Raw genomic sequence first — 24677 nt, forward strand, 5'->3', positions numbered from 1 at the left:
TCTCTCTCTCTCTCTCCCTCTCTCTCTCCCTCTGTCTCTGTCTCTGTCTCTGTCTCTCTCTCTCTCTCCCTCTGTCTCTGTCTCTGTCTCTCTGTCTCTCTGTCTCTCTGTCTCTCTCTCTCTCTCTCTCTCTCTCATACACACACACACTCACACAACTCGAAGAAAAGTAGGATCTATGGATCTTTGTACATCTCTCTCCTCTTCACGAACTTAACTAAATCTAATGTTTTATGACCCTTTCCCACCGTCATTGAGACTGTCACTCAAAATATCCACAGTCACATAAGAATTGGTGCTTTCGGTCAGGGCACACTTTCTTCTAGTGTCTCGGGTAGTAGGCACAGGGTTACTATCCTTGTTTGACAGAAGTGATGAAACCAGATTTAGGCAGTGACTTCCTGGGACTCAAACACCACGGCCATGAGAGAGCAGAATGCAGTCCTCAGGTCTGGAATGACAAGCCAAGCTGCCCAGTGGTGTCAGAGATCCTCCAGGAACGCCAATCACCAGCCCGCGGCTCGGATCTCCACAGTTCCTCCTTAGATGCCTCTGCCGCCCCCGTGCACACACTCACAGGCAGGCTTCTCTTCCAGGAAGGATTATGCAGAAAAGGAGAGCTGACAGTGATAGATGGACTTTTCCATTTTCTGCTAACGTGGCGATGAAGTCAGAGCCCACTTTAATGAATGTCCATTAAGGTCAAATTTGGAAAGCAGGTATTGAGAGTCATTGTTGCTAATTACGCCCTGAGAGCTCTATTTGTATTTCCAAATTGGATAAAAAGGTTAGTAAAATGGAACACTTCAGCACAGCCTGGCTCCTGGCTTGCTCTTCAAAGTTCGCTGAGAAATATCGCCCTGTCTCCCTGCCTCTCACACCTCACAGGTGAGCCGGTGCCAGGAGTGGCTGTCCCTTGAGCCTAGTCCGTCTCTGGCAGATCTGATTACACCGGGGACCCTTAAGAGCACTTGAAGCGAATGCCATGGGTCTATTTTAATCCGGCTCCTTCTAGAGAGTAGAAAGTGTAAGGAGATGCTTCCTGCTGACAGGTGGGCCCATAAAAGGCGCCCATCTGCTGCTAATTATGGCAGAAAGAAAATTCACACGGCCGAGGTTCCTGTGTATTTGCTAAAGATCTCCAGAGGTGTAACTGTCTTCCTGGATCACAAGGCCGTTCGCAACATTACATCTAGAGAGCCTGTTAATTTTTTTTAAAAAATAATTTAAAATGCAGGGCAGGAAGGGATGTTTAACTTAAGTGGCTGGATGAACATCAGATTGATATCTGTCTCGGCAGAGGAAGGTAATCTCACAGCTGGATTCATGGGAATCTTTCTCATCCCAAGGGACACTCAGAGAGGGACAGACCGAGCTGTAGTTCACACTCTTGCTTTGCCTCCCACACTCCATCTTTCCTCTCCTCTCATGGGTGCATCTGTATGATGGGTCTAGCTCCTGACTCTATAGCTCCAAAGGCTATTGTGGGTCTGGGGATAGCTCGGTGAGTCAAGTGCTTTCCTTGCAAGCATAAGGACCTGAGTTTGGTTCCCAGAATTCGTGGAAAGGTTGAGTATAGCAGCATGTGTTCATAATTCCAGCCGTGGGGCAGGAAAGGTTGAGTATAGCAGCATGTGTTCATAATTCCAGCCGTGGGGCAAGGGCCCAGACATTGAGAAGTCCTGTCTTTAAGAGTGTTTGGCTGTTGAGGAATAATTCCTAAGATTGTCCTCTGGCTTCCACACGTACACATGTGTGTATGTACCAGTATGCACAAGATACAACTTAGTTAAACAACAACAGCAAGTTTGCTCTCATGCCCAGCCCTTCTCAGCTATGGGCTTTAGGCCAGGTTTGGTTTTCTGTCTGTGCAGATCCCAGGTGAAGGTAGGATAGGATACTATGTTTTGATAGAAATGCTGACTGGCAACAAATTCTAACATGGAGTTAGAAAAAAGGATTTTTCTAGGATCATGAATTTTTTTTTAATTTCAAAATGTTCTATTAGATAATTATATGACATTTGATATTGATTTTATTTAAGATGTTTATTCTGCTTATGTTCCTTGCCCACTTTCTACTTGGAGCCCTTTAGGGCTCCTCTCTCTTTGAAATGTTACCCGCCTTCCCAGGCTGTGAAATCAGTGTGGTCAGAATCTGCCTCTGGAGCTTGATCGTATTTGGCATCTTGGTTTTGACGAATCACCACACTCCAGTTCTTCTTCCATCTCTCTCTGACCTCCCCCAGCATCTTCTTTCATGATCCAAGCTCTTGGAACAGAGCCTGGTTTGGCTTCACATCCCTGCTGTGTCTTTTTGGCTTTTTCCCTTGATCTCTTTCTGTCTCTGGCTAGGCAGACCTCTGCAGGGCTGGGGTGATAACATCCCCTGACCTGGCTTGCCCCTTGAAAACTCCTGTGCACCCATGAGAAGGACTTGTGAGAGACACGAGATATGCGGGCCAGTCTCTCGAGATGGGAATGTCTTAAGTCTTCTACGATTCCTCCTGCAGCTCTCCTATGTGCCACAAGCTTTTGTGTTGTGGTGGTTTAAATGTGAAACACTCCCCATGGGCTCCTCCTGTGTTTGAAAACTTGGTCCCCAGCTGGTAGTGCTAGTGGAACCTTTAAGAGGCACAATCTTGATAGAGGAAGTCACTGGTTTTGCAAGTTTTATAGTCTGGACCCAGTTCCTGGTTCTTGTTCTTGTTCTTGTTCTCTCTCTCTCTCTCTCTCTCTCTCTCTCTCTCTCTCTCTCTCTCTCTCTCTCTCTCTCTTTCCCTCTCTCTCTCTTCCCCCCATGCTAGGCTGGCCTCATGGCTTCTGCTGCCAGGCCTTCTTCACTATGATGAACTGCATCCCCTTTGGTATTATTAGCTAACTATCTGTCTGTCTGTCATGGCAACAGAAAAGTAACCAGTATCTCTGTTAGCCAATAAATTTCTTGCCAACCCCCTGGTATGGTTTTCAGAATCTGGTGGAGAAGCATACAGTATTGTCAGAGACATTTTCATCATCTTTCCTTTGCCTTTCCCTGAATTTAAATCATAAGACAGGCGAGAATCAAGGGGATCTTTCCTGGGAAGAATTTGGAGAAATTTTTGACTCATATCTGAAGAATGTGAACTAATGCTTATTCCAAATTATTAAATGGAACCTGCTCGTTAGTCTTGTTTTGGAACCACTAACTAAGTCCTTAGAGTTAAAGTTGTATCTCTCTTAGCTTTACCCCTGTGTTCAACAGAATGGGACTCGTTGGTGTGAGTTGTGGACATGCCCACTGTCAACTCGCTGATTCCTATTTGAGTGGTGGTGTCCCTGCCCATGCCTGAGGAGAATCACACACCACTAGCCCCTTTTCTGTGTAAGACAAGATGCCTTTGCTAGCCGAAGCCAGTGAGAGTATGCCAATAACTCTGATACGGCAGAATGATTCCATATTTGGTGGAAGGGATTACTTGTGGTTAGTTTTATTATTTTAGTAAAGTTTGCTTTTCTGACAGGTACATATTCTAATACGTGTTTCTAGTGTTTTTGTTTTTCTTTCTTAAACTTTCCATTGTGTGGCTTGATGTTTCGAGAGAATACTTCCATTGTCTTTACTCTCTGGAGCTCATGCCAGGGTACATTCTGCTTTGCTAGTATAGAAACAGCCATTGAGGATTTCTTGGCAATTTTGAATCAAAATGCTCTTGCCAGAACTTAATTTGGGGAATTGCATTTCTTCCCACTAATTAACTCCATTGTTTCAATTAGGGAAGTCCTATTCCTTCCAGCCCAGAACGCTGCCACCGTGCAGGAAGATGGCTTTGAAGTGCTTTCACAGTGAAGCCAAGCATCTCTTGTACTAAGCTTACCCGGGATCCTTTGTGGTTACAGTTTTCAAGATGGCTGACCTCATTTCTAAGGATTACTGTGCTGGACTCAAAGGGCAATATAAAGTCGAATGTTGTGTCAGAAGAAGTCAGCGGAAGCCCAATTGATTCTTACTGTTCCCATCTTATGTAGGAAGCCTCTCAAAAATAAAGTACTTACTTGTTCAGGTTCTGGTCATTGTGTTCAGATAGTCCAAGAGTCAAGAATAAAACAAGTCTCTCCTCTCTATGTATAAGCAGAATAGGTCTAACTGTGTCTCCTCGAAGCTGATAGCCTTAGAATCCTAATAACCATAATAACTGGCTGGGAATATAGCTCAGTAGTAGAGCCTGTGCTTAGCAACCACAAGATCTAGGGGTCACTCCCCAATAGGCACACACACACACACACACACACACACACACACACACACACCAGCTGACCTATCACAGATCCTGCCAGCCACCTGACCCTCACGATCCGTGGCTGAAGAGATAATTTTACCTAAAGTATAGAGCATAGTCAGCAATCTGTGATCTTTGGCAAGGAAATTTAAAATCACTTCCTCTCCATTAATGCAAATTATTATAATTAACATCAGTGATGTATTTAATTGCTATTTGTGAAAACTACTTTCGATCTGCATTAAGCTTTGGAAAATAGCTATAAATATTTTGGTGGCTTATGACAGTAAATTGATTGCAGTACTGACTTAAGAATAATTTAGAGCCTCGTTGATCTGTTGGCTCATTTTCCCAAGTGACTTTGCCATTGTGAGCTAGGGGAAAAAGTCACCATAGCCATCTTAGTCTTTGATGGTCTCCTCATCTGCTAGCCCCATATTGAAGATTTCAGTGCCAGGGAGAATGACAGATGTTGAAAGATATGCACCCCCCCCCCATATAACCATTCTCATATGCTGCTGTGTAGCTGATGAGGAGGATGTAATTATCTGTTCTTCCTATTCTCTGGGAAATTCTCATCTCTGTTTACTCGGACTACCAGCCAGAGTCCAGGGTAAGGCCGGTGTTATAGTCAGCCCTTATGCTCTGTGGATGCACGGGACCTGTCAGTGCTAGCATCAAGAGGCTAGAAACGGGGACCAAACATGCTTTAGAGCCTTCCTCTGTGCAGTCCAACTGCCAATTCACAGGGTAGCATTCTGGAGCACGTTTTATCGAGACTCAAGAAAGCTCATATGTGATTCCTGTATGTATGAAGAGAGCTTGTCTTTTCTTTATTAGTGTTGAATCCGTGTCCTGCCTATCCTGGCATGCCCTGTTTAGTTAGACTGTGTGTGTGTGTGGGGGGGGGGGGGTAGGTGTTGAAAGTGCTGCATCAGGCCGTCGTGTGAACACCATGCCAGAGATACTGTCTTGTACTGATGCCTGAATTGCTAGTCTTTGGCGTCTTAGAGAATGGAGCAGTTTCTTCTGCCTCGACATTTTCTGTCTGATGATGTCAAGCAGTTAATGATATTTTAAATCAATTGTACTTTGGTTAGTATCTTTTTGGAAACAATTGATTTTAAACTCATCTTTTAGGTTATAATCTCAGTTATCTATTTGGGTAAAATAATCTTCTCATATATAACCTCAGTCCTATTTAAGACACAATACCATGGGCTGGTGAGATAGCTCAGTGCTGGAAAAAGCACGCTGCTCTAACAGAAGAGCAGAGTTCAGTTCCCAGCACACACATGGGAGTTCACAACCACCACCAACTTCAGCTCTTTGGAATCTCATGTTCTCCTTTGGCCTCTGCAGGCACTGAAAACATTTGGTGCACACACAGACAAGCACACGTATACATAAATAAAAATAAGTTTTAAAAGTTAAAAAAGACTTCTTGTGAAGACCTTGAAGATGAGAATCATTTTATATTTTTATGTGCCTAAAAGAGTGCCAACGGTCTAGTAGATACAGGATGCAAAGTCTCTAAATTAAATTGAACAAAATGAATGACGGTGGCTTCCTGTGGTCATCTAATGAGAGACAGAGAGATTAGATTTTGTAAAAGATGCTGACTCCTGGTAGGAGATGAGGTCATTTGTGTCTTGAGAGGATGGCCTTTCCCTCCACACAGAACACAAACCTCCCTTGTATTCTCATTGTATTCCAGACAATGTGCTAAGTTAAAGGGAAGTAGGCTGTGATCGGAAATTCCTTTGGGGTCAATCAGGCTTTTGTTTTTAAAAATAATTAATTTTTAATCACTGTACTGTGGTAGAGTTGTAACCTACATATGATAAAATGCACAGATATTAAATGTACAACTAGGTAAAGTTTTTCTATTTATGCATGCATATACTTAGCACTGGTTCAAGTTATAGAATATATTTCCTTCTCCCCATCACAAATAGTTTATGTGGGCCCCTTCCCTATTCATTGTCCTTATTTAATAAATAACTAATTCTAATTTCAGCCAGCTTATGTTAGTTTTCCAACTCTGTGTGAACAAAAATCACACAGTATATACTTTTCATGTGCTAGCTTCATTTTTCGAACATACCTTTAAGAAAGGATTAATCCACAGTGTTACATATCGGTAGTTTAGTATCATTTTGAAAATTAATTATTGCATTCCCAGAATTACTTCTTTACATTTTATGAAATGGCATGGGCAGGATTCTGGGAGATGTCTGTGGTAGTGACATAATTTCTGAGTCTCTGGAGTCACTCATAAAAGAATAAAGTAAGAGAACTACTCAGAAAGCCTGTCTCTAGAAATTACAACAAAATATCAGAAAATATGTTGTCCACAAAAAGGGCAAAGAGTTTTAGCCAGGGGAGCACAGTGGAGGGACTGAGAATTGCTCAGGATGAACGTGGGATGCACTGAGTATCAACTTTCAATTTTACATGTATGGTCACTGGCAATCTAGTCTTTGGGTGCCACGTTAGTCAGGGAGTTAGGCAAATCACTCTAAATGTCGTGATATTCTATGGTCAGCTGCAACCAACAAATTCTTCTTTTTTTTTTTTAAATATTTATTTATTTATTATGTATACAATATTCTGTCTGTGTGTGTGTCTGTAGGCCAGAAGAGAGCACCAGACCTCATTCCAGATGGTTGTGAGCCACCATGTGGTTGCTGGGAATTGAACTCAGGACCTTTGGAAGAGCAGGCAATGCTCTTAACCACTGAGCCATGTCTCCAGCCCCCCAACAAATTCTTCTAATAGCATTTTCTTCCTAAGAGGGTGCAGCATTTTCATGACCTCTGTGCAGCTGTATAATGGCTAAGCTAACACCTGTCAAATCCCAGGGGTGTTTTGTCAATGCAGAATCAAGGTTAAGAGTAATGAAGTCTGAAAAGTTGTAGACCCATGTGTCCTTCATGCCAGAAATCCAGATCTACTATGTGGGAGGGCGTTCCTCCATACCCAAACAAAGTTGGATTTCTATGAGCAGAATTAAAATGACTTCACTTAGAAACAGTAGGAGCAAGGAGAAAAAACAGCAAGAAGAAGGAGAAATGTCAGAGCCAATGATCTCAGGTGTGATGGGAGCATGTGGATTTGAATAGTTACCTTCATAAAACACCAAATAGAAGAGTTCTACCCGGGTTTGGCTTCTGTTTCTAGCAAAGAAAAAGATTTCATTTAAGATAACCAACAGAGTGCAATCATGAGAAAATCCCATAGACAACATAAGGGAGAAAAATGAGGACCCAGGCATCCTTACAGATAGTAAAGACACCAGGAGCATATGCTTACAGAACAGATGAAAATTTTTAGGTAATAGCATAAAATAAATGCAAGGAAATAATGGAAGACAAGAGAACATGAGTATGCTTAGAAAATGTCAGAAATGATGTATTTGGAAAAAAGAGAAAGGGGATGTTTGAGGAATGATCTGTCTAAACCCATAAAATAATTAAAAAAAAAAGTCAGAAACAAGGGTAATTAAGAAGGAGCACAAGAAAACATGAGTACCATAGATAGTTCCTGGAGGAAATATAGTAGGAGAAGCAAGGGAGAAAATCATGTTTATATCAAAATCAAATTTGGAAAATGATGAAGATGGTTAAGCACATCACAGAGATGCAGTGTGTTTGCTGGCGGATAGAGCCCAGTGTAGACCACTCTACCAGACGCATAAGGTCCTGGGTTTGTTCCCGGCTGATGGCAAAGAGAGGGGCAGGGGGATGAATGAATGCATGCATGCATGCATGCATAGGTGGGGCAGAGTTTATGGTAAAAACTATAAATCGGTGAAAAGCTCCCCCACGCAAATAGCCAGAGCAGCCAAGCTGGCTTTAAAACGAAAGGCTTCTTTGAGAAACAGACAGTGATGTTTATCTTCACAAGAGAGAAAGGAGATCAGATTGCTATCAATCTTTCCAATAAAGCTGCTTCAACCTGAAGGCAATGCACAGATGTATTTAGAGTATTTAGAGATGTAAATAATGAGTTTTATATAAAGAGGTGCAGGAAGAGTCAATGGATTGTTTTAACTGTCAGTGTGACACAGCTTAGAATTCCCTAGATCAGGTTGGCCTATAAACACGAGTGTCTGTGTGAGGCATGGCACTGTCTTCATTGTTCCTTGATGAAGACCCAGCCCATTGTGGGTAACACCTAGGCAGGAGTGTCCTGAACTACGGAAGACAGGAGAAAGCTGGATGAGAACAAGCAAGCAAGGATCATGCGTTTATTCTCTCTGCTCTTGACTGTGGATATGACACTTTATGCTCCTGACGCTGCTTCCCCTAGCAGTACCCTGTAACCTGGAATTGTGAGGAAAACCTCTCTTCTTATTCAGTCTTTTATCACGCCAGAATTGGAACTAGAGCAGATTCAGAAAACACTGACGTCATACCCTGTCCCTAAGGAATCTTCTGGTTCACCAAGAAGACTCAAGCACAAGGAACTGTCTCAGAGGAGCCAGCAGAATATGTGGAAATAAGGTTATATTTGTATATGTTCATTTTTTTTCTGAGAACAGAAGGTTTGAGTACAACCATTGGTGAAAACTCAAAGCCGAATACCAACGATAAGACCATAGTGTTCACCTAATTCAGATATGTGAGTATCAGACATGCATGGGTTGTGGCTGGAGAGCCCTTAGGAAATCTCTTCTTGGTGGTTGAGATGAAGCTCAGGTTCCATGATGGAGGAGTGCCATTGGCCGGGGCCCATGATTTGTTGCTATAATTGACTTTTGTTAGGATCTATTGATAAAACACCAGCAAGGACTCGCCCGAAGTACCAGCGGAGATTAGCACAGGCTATACTCAAGAGATAGCCTCTGCAACAAGAACAGCATCACTCCAGAAACAAACAGCTTAGAGAAAAGCTTCTTCAGGCAAACTGTTTCTATGAGAAAATATTAGAAATTGTGGAGAAAAACCAAGTGAGAATTCTGTTTAATTCTGAAGAGGAATTTCAGTGATTGACATCCTCAGTCCTATGTTAGAGAATATTTCAGAACCACAAGGGATTTGTGAGACTGAGGTTTACCACGAGCCCTTCTCTGAATGGCTACTTCTGGATGCCTGGATAATACACATGACATTTTGACGTTCACTTTCTGGCTTTGGTACGACACCCCCTGCCTCCTCCCATACACACTAAGAAGAAAACCCAACTCTTGTATTACAGTAACGTTTAGACTTGTTAAACCCATCTGAGTCAGCCATGTCCTGGAACTGAAGAGTAGCAAGTTAGTCTAGGAAATTTGCCATGTTCCTTCATGTCCTCTGCGTTTGGTTTCTTGGAGAATGGTCTTTTAGTGTATTTAGAAAAGTTAGAGTGCCTAGTTGCAAATCCTTTTTCTCCAAACCCAAGGATCACTATTGTCCCCTGATTATATTCCTTGAAGAAAGATAGAACACAGTCTTCGAAACTAATGGGCTCAATTTCGCTGAATAACATTTTTTTCTTGTTTTATTTATCCCCAAATAAGAATAATTTCGAGATACGCTATAAATAATTTTATTGAAAACAACTTTTCTTTTAGAATTGAGCGGAAATAACCATGTCAGAAGCCAACAAACAGATGGTGAACTTCCTGGTTCTGCTGACTCGGGCAGATTGTTTTCTTCAGGCTGAAGGGGGGCTTCATGCTTGCCCAAAGATCTCAAGGCTTTTCAGCACCTTTCAACACTACAGATTTGGGTCAGTCACCAAGAGCCCACATTTATTTCTAGCCTCCACAATCTTAGCATTATCTCAGCGTTTAATTACTCTAAATGATTGACACCAAAAATGTTGAACTAGGGATCTGAGACTGTAGGAAACTATTACATTTTGATGTTAATGAACCCAGCATCATTTTGAGTATGGGGTTGGACTTTCTACTCCAAAGTGTTGAAACATTGTAAGCGCTACTTTATTTAACTATTTTCCCCTGGAAGATTCTGGAACTGTCAGATCCACCTACTGCTTATCAAGGTGGTTAAAGTCTGCTGGGTCAGTGCGTTTGAGGGCCAGAGGTGCTTTGTAGCCTATGACCTCTGCTTCCTTCTCTAGTGTCACTTTGTCCTCTCAGGGTTAATGTTCCTCCTCAAGCCCTACTTGCCAGTCAACAGATCTACTATACACTTACTTTGCTCTAGATATTATATTACTTGTGTGTGCTGTGTGTTTGCATATGGGGTGCACGTGTTCACATGTACACATGTGGAGGCCAAAGATCAGCATTAGATATCTTCAATGATTATTCTCCATATTACTTTTGAGGTGGGGGATCTGATTGGCTGGGGTGGCTCACTAGCAATTTCCTCAGATCTACCGATCTCTCTACACCTTCCCCCTAGAGCTTAGGTTACAGATGTATGCTGCTTCATCTGCCTCATGCATTGCATATACCCTCCCAGGATACAACTCCCATTGACCATTGCTTTGGACTAAATAAAAACTCTTGGGTCCCAGGATGTGCTATGGGGATACAAAGAGGTAGATAATAAGTGTTATAAGTTGATAATAGGTGCTCTTCAAATAGCCATGTCAACTCCTTCATCAAAGATGGAAAATGTAGTTTACACCTCTTATAGGTGTCAATCATTTGCTAGAAGCTTCCTGGAGCATGGTATATCTTACCGTTCACATAAAGTGATATGCATTATGAGAGATGGCAATAGAGCTGAATTGATATCTCAGTGATTAAAGCACTAGCCTTGCAGGTGAGAGGACCAGAGTTCAGCTGCCCAGAATCCATGATAAGCAGACATGATAGCTGCCTGTATTCCTGATTAAAAACTCTGGAGACAGAGACAGGGTATTCCTGGAGAAAACTCACTACCTAGACTAACTGCAATTGGCAAGCCTTGTGTGAAAGACACTGCCCCAATAAATAAAACAACGGAGAGCAACCAGGGAAGATTCTCATTTTAATATCACACACACACACACACAGACACATATGTGCATATGCATGCCCAAATATACATGAACGCATGCATATGCAAACATGCATATATACAGACTTACAAAAAAAGTGGTGAAATAAGGTGTGATAGAACATTCTAGAAAGAAAAGAGGATTGGGCTAGGCTGTAAGAGATAGGCAGAATTAAAATCAAAAGGTAGTGAGTGACTCTGGTGCTCTACATGGAAGCTGAGTAGGACGAGGAATTATGTGTTTCACAGCAGGGCAGAACACTGTGTCCTGAGTATGGTAGGCATCCCGCCAAAAATAAGCATTAAGTGCTGGTATGAAGGGACTTCCCTCCAGGAGAAAATGCCGGGATAGTTCCATGAGAGTGTGGGAACTATCATCTGGGTGCTGTCCCCATGGTTCCAGGAGTTACTGTGGTCAGTTTCCATGGGGAATTAGGCGAGTAGTCAGCTTCCTGTCTACAAAGAGCTTCCTATCCGCAGACCCCCTTTTGCTCTGTTTGGACAGATTTGCTGTTGTTGTTCTAGCCTACATCTGGATCTTTCATGCACAGGAACCTCCTGGGGAATTTGAAAAGCGCAGTTGTGGGCACCCAGAGGCTCTGGTCCAGTGGGGCCTGAGAACCTGCACGTCCAGCCTGTTCACTGGCACCCCAGTTCGGCTAGATCGCTCTCTGCACAGGGCAGCTCACTGTCACCCAATCTGATCTTCCTCTTCTCCAGTCTCGCCCCATCCATAGTATAGGTCCAGCACCACCATCTCTGTCCCAAAGCCTCATAGGGAGCCTGCTCATTTGTATAGGTGCAATTTCAAAGTTTCCTCGACTGGCAAGATGGCTCAACAGGCAAAGCCACTTGCCTCTAAGTCTTACAACCCGAGGAACCCACATGGTAGACGGAAAGTACAGACTTTGTCAAGTTTGTCCTCTGTCCTCCACAGGCACACATGTGCACATGCATGCACACATACACACACTCACATACACACAATGTAAATAAATGAGATCTGATGCAGCACTGTCTCTGCTCACTGACTCCCTGGGGCTCTAGGGTATTTTTCTGTTTTTTTTTTCTTTCTTTCTCTTTTGACCCCTCCCTAGTAGAGGTGAGAGTTTTAGTTCAGCCTCAGTCACATGACTTTAGCCTCAGCCTTTTTCTGTCTTGAGGGAGAAGGAGGTGATGTTGGATGGATTAATTGGCACACTCCTGATATAGGTCTCTGGCGATGTCCATCTCTAGGTGACTAGACTCTGGTAGAGCCCCTTAATGCTCCTGAAAGTCCCCGTTAGCTGTTATGAGCACACTAGTTTTCCAAAACGGTATGAATGTAGGCAGGGACAGCCCTCCCCCGACTCCATCCCTCAAACGGCAGAATCCTTGTGGGGGTTATGCTCCTGGATGCTTGTCATAAGGGGCGCTGTTCTGACTGGCAGAGGAGGGCAGAGGTTTAGGCTGTAGCTCAGATGGTATAGTGCGTGACTCACGTGTTCAAGATCCCCAGCAGCACATAGATGGTTGTAGTGGAACGCGCCTGTAGAACCTTATAGATCCCCAGGATGATGGAGGTGGAAACAGATCATAAGTTCAAGGGCATCCTAGCTACATAAAGAGTTGAAGGCCAGCCTGGGCTACAAAAAAAGTGGGGTGTGTTGCAAGCAGCCCTACTTAGTTAGCTCCGCTCAGCCTCGTTTCCCCAGCCCTCGGTTATTTTTACTCTCACCAAGCGTCTTCCCATTCTTCAGGTGCTGGGCGAGGTGGCGTTCATTTGGCTGTGCTTCTGACACAAGATAAACGAGCTTGGGGCCCTGGGCGATTCACTCTGGCTGCCAGGGGGTTCCAAAATAGCAAACTATTTTTCATAACAGCAACGTGATCTGAAGGGAGATGCGGCAGGTGCAGTCAGGTTTCCGACCGCCGTCTGGGGCCCGCGGTGCAGGGGCGAATTCATTAGGTGTACCCCGGTGTCCAGGAGAAAGAAGAGCCTGGCTCCACAGTGACCATTCCCTTTGACTGGGTCAAGGTCTTAGTTCTTGAAGGCTAATCTTGTCCTTGGACTAAGTGGAGAGCGGGCCAGCCCCAGCCCGGCCACCCTGTATGCTCCTGACCTTTTACTTTTTCCTTGGAGAAAGATAAGGTTATGGACACAAATAACTGCTGTCCCCTTGTGTGTGTGTAACAAAAGATCAAGATTCCTTAAAAGTTTCACATTTTTGACATTTTAGTTCATTAAACGTATGGTCATTTCATAAGGCTTAAAAGGTAAACGTCGCTTTGACTCTCTCTTTTTGCTTCCAAAGGTAGAGAAAAAGAAGAAAGACCACACTAACATGGTTTCTTTGAGTTTGTCTTATTCTTTTGACTCATTAGAAACTAAAAAGTTAAAAAAAAAAAACAGCTTTCACCACACTCTGTCTTCAGTATTAAAAAGTTGGTCCACAGCCCTAGAGCTAATAATCTCCCTTTATCCCCCATCATGAATTATGGATATGTTTTTAGGAAGGAAAGTCTAATAAAGCAAAGAGGATTTTAATTTATATTTGCATAAATATGAGTTTGCTTTTGATGTTTTAACCTACCACGTGCCTAGGCATTCCTAGTTGGAATTGAACACAAGTAACATTGAAGGACACTTAAGACTCATAACAAAGGGGATGTTTCAAAACTGGGGTGGGGCAGAGGCAGAAATCTTTGTAAAACAATGTCTGGAGTCAAGGTCAGGATATGGGGAGGCAGTGTCTGTGAAAACAATTACGTGATAGTGAGTTGTGATTGGAAACTGGCTTCTGATATATCTTAATATTTCAACAGTTGTTTTTCCAGGGGACTCTGGAGTGGGTGGTAGATATGAATAAGAAAATACAATGGCTTATTTTGGGGGCCTGGATCATAATGCAGTGTTATGCATTGCAAATTGTACTGCACATTTTATATTGTTTGTAGTTATTACTCTACTATTGGATGTTTGTGGGTGTTTTCCATATATCTGTGTACCTCATGTGTGCCTGGTGCCCGTGGAGGCCAGAAGCAGGTGTTGGATCCCCAGAACTGAAGTTATAAACAATTGTGAGCTGCCATGTGGGTGCTGGGAATTGAACCCCGGTTTTCTGGCAGAGCACGCAGTGCTCTTAACTACTGAACCATTTCCCTAACCTCCCAAATTTTATTTTAATTCTGCAGCTACAGTACATGTGTGTGTGTGTGTGTGTGTGTATACGAGTGCATGTGCGTGTGCATGTATGTTCTCCAATCAAGTCACTAAATGGAGGCTATTTTTTCACAGTGGTCTGACAACTGTGGCTGGCAGAAGGCCTGGGCATTCTACTTCACATGGTGTTATTCTCCTTATTGGTTTGGTTCAAACACCCAGGGCAAGATGAGAAGGACTAGCTCATCTTCCTCAGGTTTATTTTATTTCTTGAGGAGTTATTTTCTATCTATGTTTGTGTGTGTATGGGGGGGGGTGTATGTATGTGTATAGTGTGTTGTGTGTACATGTGAGTATGCCAATGTAGGTAACTGTGGAAGCCAGGAGAGGGGATTTGATCCCCTGGAGCTGGAGTTACAGGCAGCTGTAAGCTGCCCAGTGTAGGTACTTGGATCTGAATTCTGGTTCTCTGTCAGGGCAGTGAGTGCCCTTAACACTGAACCATCTCTCCAGCCCTCTTGCTCAATTTAGAGATGATTTCTCTTCTCCAATCAGTGGCCACTCTGTAGACTATAAGGGGAAACATTTTCAGGGCTGGAGAGATACTCAGAAGCAAAGAACTCTGGCTGCTCTCCCAGAGAACCCAGTTCCCACCTCCCACATGACAGCTTACAACTGTCTGTAACTCCAGTTTCAGGGGATCTGATGCCCTCTTCTTACTTCTGTGGTTACCAGGCACACACACAGTGATAAAAAATAAACAAAAATTTTAAATGTTTTTTAAAAGAGTATTTTCTTCCCCCATATCACTGAGATACATTTGCTAAGTAACTCTTAAAATTTAAAATATTTGCAGGGTGAAGTGGAGCATGCCTTTAATCCCAGCACTCCAGAGGCTGGAGCAGGTGGGTCTCTGTGAGTTCGAGGTCAGCCTGGTCTACATAGTGAGTTCCAGGACAGCCACAGCTTTCTCTCCTCCCCTGGCCACAGACATAAGAGAGATGTAGTGTAAACAGTGAGCAACATCACTGGCCTGTAGTCACACCTCCCTACACCTGGGTTCTGTATTTTCTACATCATCTTCTTTAGTTATTTATTGCCTGTGTCATCCTTGGCATGTTGCTCAACTTCACAGGTCTTAGTTTTCTCTCGTAGGAACGGTGATGGCATAGTGTATCTCGTTGAAGAGATTAATTTAAAAAACTTAGTTCAAGACCAGCCTGGTCTACAAAGGGAGTTCCAGGACAGGCTCCAAAGCTACAGAGAAACCCTGTCTCGAAAAAACAAAAAAAAATTTCCTACATTACTATGTCTTGGCTTAAAATAGTTTTTAAGCAATTGAGCTTAAAAACAGGGAGATCTTTGAACTAATCTGATATCCTTTATTTTTTATCTTTAATTATGTCACATGAGCACAAGTACCCATGGAGACCAGAAGAGGGCAGCAGATCCCCTGAAGCTGGTTGTGGGCTACTTGTTGTGGGTGCTGGGAACCCAACTTGGGTCTTCTGCAGAAACAGAACTCCCTCTTAGCCACTGAACCATCTCTATAACCAGTGATTTTTCTTAGAGCAAGGATGACCTGGAGATTTCTGCATAGATTTACGCTCCTGTCTGCATACCCATCTGATAGTTTGCAGGTTATACATGGCTGCCACTTTCTCCTTCCTGCAACTAGAGTGGGGGACACTGGTGAGCAGGGCAGGGTTTGGGGTGGATAATTTTAGTTCATATTTTAATCTCTACAAAATGTGGCTCCTACTCCCTTGGTATTTGGCCTGAGTGACTCTTCTCATGCTAGAAAAGTTGAGTTCTTGGCCTTTTCCACTCTGGGAGGCTAATAATTGGGAGTCGCCCTGGACCTCCTATCCACCGCAAGCAGGTCAGTGTTTTAAAGACACAGTACAAACTTGACCTTGGTCCATTTGTGTTCCTGCTTCCAATTGTCCTGATGGCTCTGTATGCAAGAGATAACCACGGCTCACCAGCCTGGCTGGCCAAGATACCGGCAACGCATGCAGTGAGAAGGCAGAGAACTAGGCATGAAGGTCATAGAGAAGGAGGACTGCCTGTAACTCTGGCCAGCAGGTGGGGCCACAGCCCAGCTCCACCAGCCATATGTGACTTCCTGGCTGTTTTGCTTTGGGTTTCTGCCCCTTTGTCCTTTTTTATTCTATCAGAATGATTTTTCACTGTTGGGCAGATTTTTGGCTTCCCTTTCTTCCTCCCCATTCAGTTCACTGTACCAACTTTGGAATGGCAGCTACGTACCAGGGGTTGACCCAGGCACTGCCCTTGTAGCACCGATAGAAGCTTGTGGGGTCTCTGGTTTGCTGGCATGGAGGTCATCTGTGAATCTCATACACATGCAGGTTCCAGGAGCTTTGGAGATGACTCACTGGATGAGAGTATTTGGTCATGTAAACAAGAAGGTGTACACTTTAATCCTCAGGAGCCATGAAAAAGCCAAGCATGGCCACACATGCCTGCTACCCTAGAATTACAGATGGAAACAGGCAGATCCCTGATGTGGGAGTGTCATATATCAATCTGTTGATTTCATTGGTTAAGCAATAAAGAAACTCCTTGGCCCTGATAGGTTAAAACATAGGTGGGAGGAGTAAACAGAATAGGATGCTGGGAGGAAGAGGAAGTGAGCTCAGACTCGACAGCTCTGCTCTCTGGAGCAGAGACTCCATGCTCCGCTCTCCTGATAGCTCTGCTTTCTGAGGCACACGTGATGATGCTCAGACCCAGGATGGACGTAGGTTAGAATCTTCCCGGTAAGCACACCTTGGGGTGCTTACACACATTATTAGAAATGGGCTAGTCCAGGTGCGAGAATTAGCCTAGAAGAGGCTAGATAGAAATGGGCCAAGCAGTGTTTAAAAGATTACAGTTTGTGTGTTGTTATTTCGGGTAAAGCTAGCCAGTGGCGGGAGCTGGGTGGTGGAATGCAACCTGCAGCTCCATCAACAGATCCCGGGAGCCAGCCAAAATGATGAACTTCAGGCTTAGTGAGAGAGACCATCTCAAGGCAATAAGGCAGAGATTGATAGAAGGAGAGACCCGGTGTCTCATTTGCGCGTTATCTCTCTCTGTATATATGTGTGTGTGTGTGTGTGTGTGTGTGTGTGTCTATGCACTCAGATACAGAACATACAGAACACATACATATATTCACACATACACTTGAGCATGTGTATCCCCCCCATGCATCCATGTGTACACATACACATTTATACACACGCCCCTTCCTATTGATAAAGTCTGAACATGAGCAGAGAGATTTCTAACTGGCTTCCTCAGTGCTGAAGGTTGATAGCTATACTTCCTATAGCACATAGGTAAGGGATTCTTAATCCCTGTCCTTCCCCCACGTGGCTGGTTGCTTGTCCCATCCATGGTAGAGAAGTTCTGTAACATCTTCCACTTACCATTCCCCATGGGGTTATCTACTCTTCTTGTGCTCCTGACAGGTGTCAGCTTTCACACAAACACCCAAGGGAGGCTGGCTGGGGGGATGTGGACAGGCTCTCCTGTGATGTCCCATCCTGGCTAAGTCCACAGCCCACTGGACACAGGAGCACTGAGTCCCTGGTGTGCTCAGGACAAGCTCTGACTCCCGGATGAGAGCAGTACTCTGAATGCACCAAACAACACCACACCACTCTTCTGGTAACCTGGTAACCAGAGTGCCATTTGCTAATCCGCAGCTGTGACATGACTAAACTTCAGTTACTCCCCGATCATCACGGGGTCCTTATTTCATGTGGCAGTAATGGGCTGAACAAATTGTAGAAAGTTGGAGAGAGAGGGAGATGACAGCTGAGAGTCAGAGTCCAGCGTGGGTTGGGAACTTGCTAGCCTTACTGCACATCCCCATTTCGATCACACAGAGTTCTCTCATTTCTAAGTCCCGGTGATCATAAAGGAACAGAATCAGTAGCCAAGAGCACCATCTTCTCTCCTAATAAGAATCACATCCAATAGAACGCACACTTCCAATTACTATGCAAAAACAACAGCAGAATTACTTTAAAAATGTGCAGTCCCCTTAGGGCTCTGGAGGCCCTGGTCCATGCGAGTATCTGTCATCTGTATGCAGCCCCAGAGGGAACAAGGGCATCTTCCATCGCGGGCTATTTAATCAAGCGAGAAGCCCCTAAATCTTCTTGCAAAGACTTGTGAGTTCTGGCGTTAAATATGCAGTCGATAATATATTCGGGCTGTCTGCACACACCCCTCCTTGTTTGTTCCGAATGGCGTGGTGTTGTTTGCGGTGACATTTCGATGACGGGTCAGCTTGGCTTTCTCCTGTTCACAGCTGAGACTTTAGTGGCATCTCCCATTAGTAATCACTGTGGTTTTTTGCCCCCCTCCCCCCAGTGACTGAGCCGTTTTACAAATCGAGGAAAGGGAAAAAATTATAGACTTGGAGTACTGACTGTAGCAAGAAAATAAAGTAAGAGCGCTGTGGGAAGATGCCCAGGGTTACTTTGTGCAGATAACCAGAAATCAAGCAGAAAGAAAGGACTCCAATCGTGTGTTTCCGCCCGGTCCCTACTAGCCTTATTGCCAGGCTTATTTCTGATGAATGAAGACACCCAGTGTTTGTAGTCAGACTCCATGATCAACCGCAGCGGTTAATGCGGGCAGACTAAGGGCACCTGGGGAGATTTCTCTCAGCAAACGCCCATTTTTCTGGCTCATCAAGGTGGCTAGAATTCCCCCTTGCATTTTACCTAACTGCCTATGACCTTGAGGGATCTGTGGATAAATAGTTGTCTTTTTGAGGTGAAGACTCACCCCAAACCTCTGGTGGTTACAGAAATTTGGAACCATGTGATTACTAGATTTGGTGGTATGGAGGAAGATACCCGGTAAACAGAGGCCTTAGCGACAAACGGGAGCAGGCCAGAGCAGTGTGCTCAGAACTGTGAAAGCCACAAATGAGCTATCATACTATCACTGAAAGGTTCTAATGCATGTGTGTGCACGTGCTTGCGTGCGCGAATACTCACACACACACACAGAGGGGTGGCTGAGGAGGATCTATACTATTTTAGGGTTAGAATGCAGTATAAGTCAGTTGTCAGCTTTGTTTTGGTCGTGATTAAAAGTGAGAAAAAGGCTAGGCTCAGTAAGTAAAGTATTTGCCACACAAGCACGAGGACCTGAGTTCAGATCCCAGCACCCACTCAAAAAAGCCGGGAATGTTCCTGAAATCTCAGTGCTGGGAAGGCAGAGACAGGAGTATCCCAGGGTATCACTGGCCAGTCTTTCTCTTCGCACTGGTAAGCTCTGGATGTAGTGAGAGGGTCTGGAGTGTTGACTCCGTGATTAAGAACACAGGCTGATCCTACAGGGGGATCTGGGTTCAGGTTCAATTTCATTCTTTTCCATGAAATACCTACTTTCTCAACACTATCTTTTGAAGAAATTGTCTTTCTCTTTTTATATTCTTGGCACCATTGTCAAAGATATGTTGACTGAACATGCTAAAGGTTAGTTCTGGGTGTTTTGCTTGTTCTTCTGGTCGGTTTGTCTTTATACAAGCACTATACTGTTTGGGTTTTAGCTTCTCGTATGTTCTCAGGTCAGCATGTATGAGACAACAGTTTTTTTTTTCTTAAGACTGTTTTTTTCTTTTTTAATGACTGTATGTCCTTTGTGGATATGATCACAATTTTTAGGATTTTTTTATTCCTGTAAAAATATCATTGATTAGCCTTTTGGTATGGATGATGTTGAATGTGTAGGATAACTTTAAGTATCAGGAGCATTTGCACAGTACACAGGTCCCCAGTCCATGGATCTAAAGTGTCCTTCTAGGGCTCAGGGAGAGAGTATGGGTCTCACCCATTTGGAAAAAGAAGAGATGTCTTTCCACATATTTGCTTCTTCTTTAATTTCTTTCCTTATCATGTTTATCTAATACCCAAGACCAAATTGATATAAATGAATTTTCAGTATTTTACAGTTTTCCATATATGAGAATTTTCCTAACTCTCTTTATACTCTCAAACATCTTATTCTTTTGATTCTGTTAAAAATAGGATTCTGTTTTTATGTCTTTTAGAGGTTGCTTGTTGGTGTGTAGAAAGGTAAGTGATTTGAAAACGTTTTGTTACGTTTTAATCTACTGTATGTGCTCGCACATGTAAGTGGACATGTTTCACAGCGTGAGTGGGAAACCGGTGACAACTTGTGGGTGCTGGTTCTCTTCTCCCATGTTTGCCCCAGGGATCAAACCCAGACCATCAGGCTTGGTAGCAGGCAGCTTTCAGTGCCACGCCATCTCACTGACCAAGATGAGCGATTTTGTCTTTTTTGATTACATTTTCTGAAAATTGAATGATTTTAGTTGTAGGGTTTCCCGCAAGGAAGATCCTGTCATCTAACGAGGATGATTTCACTTCCCCCTTTCTGACTGAGACAGCTCTCTTCTTCCCATTGCTCGTGATAGGAACTTTTGTGACATGTTGACTGGAGGCTGCAGAAGCAGCCATCCTGCAGGGTTCCCCATCTTAGAGCCTCTCTGGTTTTCCACTTTTGAGTGTGTCTCCTGGAAGCTTCTCATATATGACCTTTGTTATTTGAAGGTGATTCTCTTTTCTCTCTAGTTTCCAGACTTTTTTTTTTGATCTTAGAATGATATTAAATGGTATCAAGCACCGTTTCTCATTGATTAGTATGACATAATGTTGCCTCGTGTGTTCTGTTAGTGTGGTGCATACCATTGACAAGTAGGTGTTAAACCATCCTTGCATGCCACAGGTTAATCCTTCCAGGTCATGCAATGTAATACTTTCAATAGGCTCTATATATTTAATTTGTTAAATTTTTAATAGGGATTTTTGCATCAATTTTTATAGTGGGTATGGACCTGTAATTTTCTTGCCCTCTGTTTTCTTTTTCTGGCTTGTTTATAAAGATGATGATAATCTCATAAAGTAAATCATAAATATTAAAACTGTAGCAAATATTTACATGAAAAAGAAAAAATCTAAAATAAAAACTAAAAAGAAACAGAACAGTAAAGCCAAAATTAGTAGGATAAATGAAAGATTCTAGATTATATCTAGAAGAAATAAAATAACAACTAAAATCAACTGAACTCTTAAAAAAAGATCAAGGAAATAAGCCCTAGTTAACTTTCCTAAGGAAAAAGACAACAGAAGAGAAACCCTTTCAACTGATCCCATGGAGGGATAACAGATTATAAAAAACTAGCCATTTATGGCCAGGAGGTGGGCCAGTACCAGACACCAGCTCTGTCTGTGTCAGTGCCTTGATCCTGGACATCCCATTCTCTAGAACTGTGGTATTTAAATTCCTGTTGGTTATAATCCACCCAGTTTATGATTTTTGTTAGAGCAGCCAAAAAGGACTAAAGACAGAGTTTATTAACTCAGATTGACTTTATATTACTGACTTGGCTGCAACTTTGGAATGCTGTAATTTAATTTCTAATTTCCCGTTTGATTTGTACTTTGATCTTTTGATTGTCCATGTTTATTTTTTTAAAATATTCCACATCTGTGTGAATTTATTTAACTCTCTTTTTGTTATTAATTTTCAGTTTAAGTCCAGTGTAGTGACTAAACATACTTGTTATATTTTTTCAAATTTTATTTAATTTTTTTTTAATGTTGTAGGCATGTGCACACACATGCAGGTGCAGGTGCATATGGAGGCAGTAGAGGGCATCAGATCCCCTGGAGCTGGAGTTACAGATGGTTGTGGTCCACCTCAAGTGGGGCTGGGAGTCATACTTAGGTCCCCTATAGGAATAGCAAATGCTCTTAACTACTGAGCCATCTTTCTAGTCTCTTACTTGATATCATTTCAACAAGAAATTTGCTAAAACTTGTTTTCTGACTTAGTATGTGCTCTATCCCCAAGTAATATTCCACAAGCAATTGAGATTGTTCAGTTAGTGTTTGTATTTATCTATCGAGTCCATTTGACCTACAGTGTTAAGTTCTTCATTATCTTCTTGGTTCTCTATCTTGGAGTTCTGTTACTAAATGTTGGGGGGAGCACTAGAAACTTCCACTATGATTATGTTGCTGTCTAATTTTCTCATCAGCTCTGCCAGTTTTTCCTTTATATACTCTGGTGCTCTGTCATCGAATGTATGTGTATCTATAATTGTTATTTCTTCCCACAAATGTATTACCATTTTATTAACACATGACATCCTTCTGTGTCTCTTTTGACTAATTTTGATTTAAAATGTCTATGTCATTTATTTTTAAAATTACGTTTATGTACCTCTGTGTGAGTGTGAGAGTGTGTATGTGCATGCACTCACAGAGGCCAGAAGAGGGCACAGAAAATACAGGCTGTGGTGAGCTAGTCAACATGGAAGCTTGTACTAGAATCTGTGCCTCTGGGTCTCATGCTTGAGCAGCAACAATGTTTACCCATGGAGCCCATCTCTAACCATAGTGTGGCTTTTTTTTTAGTGTATCCTAGTCAATATCCATTGCTTTTGTTGTTGTTGTTGTTATTATTATTTTGAATGCTAATTTCCCCTGCAACGTTTGTAAAGTTTCTCTTATTTTGTTTTGAGGAGACTCTCTACCCTGTCTTCTGTCTATTTTCCTTTGACCTCTCACAGTTCTTATATTGCCTAGTTGATAGTTTCAATGAGGTCTTAAAATTTTCTTTATTGGTTTTCTTCTTGCTTGTTTGTTACGGAGGCTCATATAGGCCAGGCTGTCCTCTTAGCTAAGGATGACCTTGAACTCCTGGTCTTTGACCTTCTACTTCCCAAGTAGGGGTTGGTGTGAGGCAGAGCATCCAGTGGTGGTTGCCTATCAACCTTCACCTTCTTGGAGGACAATGGTCAGAGAAAAGAAGCGATTCTTACACTGAGCTATTTTTTTTAACCCCTCCCCACAACTGTGTATTTTTCCCATTCACTCAGCACATGGTAGAGTGTGGCTCGCACTTAGCCTGGATTTTCCATGCTGAATTCATCTCCTGTGAAACTGCCCTCACAGACACACCACAGCTATGCCTCTGCAATTTCTAGATGATTTCAAATCTAGTCCAGTTGTCTGTGAGTCTTAACCATCACAGGGACTGAATTACTGTATATAACCTACAGTCAGGACAAAACCAAGAGGAACCATCCAGATCACATTGCCTTAATGGAACATCTAGAGGCATCCTGATGACTTTTGGTATGGTGGGGATATTAGTTAACTGTATCCCACTCTGGCCTGTATCTATTCCACAAGGTCTACCAGATGTCTGGATTAAGTGTTCACCATTCTGCAGGCACTGGGCAAGCACTTCTGATGAATTCATTATCCCCTGTATTCTCACAATTACCCTTTAGGTGAGCACTGTGATTATCTGTCTCCCATTTAGATTAAAACCTCATCTGTGAAATGAGCCTTAAAATGCTCAGGCAGTTTGTCTTGTCGGAGGTCACATAGTTGAAACTGCACTGAGCTGGGACCCACATACAGGTTGCTTGGGCCAGGTACCTAATCTCTCAAACATCCCAATTATGCTACTTCCATGCTAAACTCAACTGTGCAGATTTTTAAGGTTTCCATAAAAACCCACAGGTGATGCCAGCCATTCAAATCCAAAACTTGCATGCAGACTCGAGTTCCTGAGGCTTCTCCAGGATTTCGCTTCACTGTTCCTCTGTGGGCTACAGAGATGCCAATCATTTTGTACCTTCCCATGCCTTCTTATGTTATGATTCTTAGAAAGGAGGTTGTTGTCTTTATTAAGACATGAAAATTCCCCTCCCCCAGTAAAATTCTAGTTAGAGGATTTACGAACTCACTCACATTTTCCTTGGTTGTGTTGAAGTTTTCTGTTGTGTTATTGACCTGGTGCAGGGGTTAGTTTTGTCTCCTCCTTGGGACAGACTCCCACGTGATAGATTACATAACATCAGAAGTAATTACCCAACAGAGCACCATAATCTCAAATTATGAGTTTGCTGATAGAGGAAGACATTCTGTCATCCCAAGGTTATTTGATTTTTTTTTTTTTTAGTGTAGTCTGGGTCAAACCTCTGCCTATTTTTCAGTGGTGAGCTGGTCTTGACTGTATTAGATAATAGAAATCTCCTGAACATGACATTCAGCTTGTAATTCCCAGGTGTTCAGACCGTGTGGAATCTACAGAGTTCGGGTTGCTAGGCCTGTAGCAAACCGAGTATCCATGTTTTTGAAACAGCACCTCCATGTGTAGGCACTGAAGCCAACACTCTCTTTAAGCATATGTGGATAAAGGAAGGTGTTTCCTCTGGCACTGCTCTATGCAATGAAGGGGCTGCCTCCCTGGACTGGCTTAAAGA

This window comes from Alexandromys fortis, unplaced genomic scaffold, assembly GCF_014885135.2.
Source record: "Alexandromys fortis isolate MF-2015 unplaced genomic scaffold, M_Fortis_MF-2015_v1.1 scaffold_22, whole genome shotgun sequence".
NCBI lineage: Eukaryota > Metazoa > Chordata > Mammalia > Rodentia > Cricetidae > Alexandromys > Alexandromys fortis.